Source organism: Seriola lalandi, unplaced genomic scaffold (genome assembly GCF_002814215.2).
Source record: "Seriola lalandi dorsalis isolate HSWRI2012SDOR001 ecotype SW California unplaced genomic scaffold, Sedor1 jcf7180002054861, whole genome shotgun sequence".
Taxonomy (NCBI): Eukaryota; Metazoa; Chordata; class Actinopteri; order Carangiformes; family Carangidae; genus Seriola; species Seriola lalandi.
In genome coordinates this window covers 2,919,010-2,921,349 of record NW_019525414.1, presented here as the reverse complement: position 1 = coordinate 2,921,349, position 2,340 = coordinate 2,919,010, and positions in this window count along the sequence as shown.

Genomic DNA, 2,340 nt, shown 5'->3' with positions numbered 1-2,340 from the left:
TGGGTCTACACACACACACACACACACACACACACACACACACACACACACACACACACACTCAATATTCATGGCTCACCCTGCATTGTTCACATTATGTGTTGCTGTCCATGATAAGAAGTTAGCGACACAGAGTTTGACTTGTCTGGGCTCAACATACCTAAGTTCTTCTAACTTTTAACACTCCAGTGGTTGCAGGCTCCCCTAAGGAGCTGTGTCCTCTGCATCTTTCAGTCCAAATCACCTCATTTCATTTGCCTCTATTATACTCCATCACACCTTATATCTCCCATATGACTTCAAAAAAACCTAATTTGCCCTCCACTGTCTTGGCGACACGCAGAGAGACACAACAGGGATGCTTCTTCCTCAATTAGCGGTCAGTCATCCTCCTCTGGAATCCATCAAGTCCTGCCTCGCTCGCATATTCACACTTCACCCTTCTTTTTAACTCTGCAATTTCTGCCTGAGAGAAATCTTCCCTGACATGCACGATTACGAGAAAGCCTCTCACTGTCCTTTCCCATCATACTTATTCAGCTGTGATGGAGCCTAATTCTGCTCTATAGAAGGCAGAGTGTGAAATTCAGTCTTTTCCATATGTCATCTGCTGTATGTGGATGGATACCTTTGCACACCCAAGACAGCATTTTTCAGTCATTCAGTCATTTTCCCCCTCTTTATTCATTGACACATAGAAAAAAAAAAGGACCTTGACATAGAATGTGCATAAACATTTAATGAATGTGATGTTGTGGTCGCTCTAAATTGGCTGCAACAGCCCCCATACTAAGCCAACAGACCTTGCTGAGACACTATAGCATCAAAATGAAGGAGAGATCATAAGGGAAAAGTTTTAGTGTCAGTGACCTCTTGCCCCCTGAGCTCTTTTTTTGCTGCAGTAAAGAGCTCTACTCTCACACTTCGCTGGTGTAGTCATTAATTTGTGATGATTCCTGGAAGGAGGGAGCATGGTCAGACATCATTCAAAACTCCAGGAGAAGGCAACTGCCACTTATGTGGCAGTTGCTACTAGCACCTCACTGGGGTCATGTCTTTGGAAATGACTTCACTGTACTCAACACCTTTTTTTTTTTTTAGTTACAGTACATTAATGCTGCTTTTGTCCTCAGAGACCAATTTTCTCCTGTCTGCTGCTGAGTGCTGTAGGAAAGAATAAGGGTTATTGTGGTGGCATTGCTATCTGGCACCACATAGACGGAACAAGCTCAGTTCGCAAAATATATGGAGGTACCTGCATGAATTTTTGTTTTATTGTGTAAGCACACAGTATATTGGATCTATCTTCCAGCAGGTGTAGTTGTTATAGAAGAGCCTCTTTTCAGATGGGGTTCTTCAGAGACTTTCCCGTATAAGATTTTTCCACAGAGGAACTCATAAGGAGTAGATTTTATAACTCTTATCAAAGACTGAATAAGTAGTAGCCCTGAAGCACAACTGCAGAATAGCATCCTATTAAATGTAATGAATTACCAGCTGCCTTACATAACCAGTATTCCAGCAGACCTGGTGGGCTAGTGAGGCTTGTGGGTTGGCTTATTCCCAGTATATTGAAGATGGTAATGAAGAAGATGAATGAAGATGGTAAATCTTATTGTCATTTCTATTATCTTTTATTGAAGGACCATGTGTTTCCCTGTCCCCAGACAGTAGGTAGCTCAGCAGTATATACAGTTTTTGGAAAGCGTCCATGCTACTGACTGGAGTATAGTCAGAAAACAACACGGCGGGTCATAAAACCACATCACTTTCACGGAGAAATTTGTTGTCTGTACTGTAATGCTGCTCTCCTCTGTTCTGCAGGGTAGAGGTAAAACTTTCTAGAGCCTTCAACACAATTACAGATATTCATCACTATTTTGGTCACAGGGGAGTCATATAGTCCTGCACAGCGTCAACAGCTGAATTGGAAATGCGCAACACAACAAAATAAAGTTTTACATATAGTTATTATAGTAGCAACTAATAATGAAGAATCTTGTTGTTTTAATGCTATTTTTTTTATAGTTAAAGTTATAATTTTTAAGATTTCAGTCGTGCTTGATTTGAAGTGCAGTTTAATTCTACAGCAAACATTCACTGAGCAGCTTTGTCAGAGACACAAAACAAGAGCAACATCTGCTTAAGCAGAGACAAGCAAAGTCAGTTGTATTAGTTAAGAAGTCAGTCAATAATAGGCACATACTGCGAGTTGTTTTCAGCACAACAGCAGGGCACAGTGGGGTTGGTTACCTCACTGAGGAGTTGGAGGTTTGCAGGCCGTCGCCTGCTGCTCTTCATCTAACAGCTCGCTGTGGCTGCTCCCTCTTGATCCTTTGC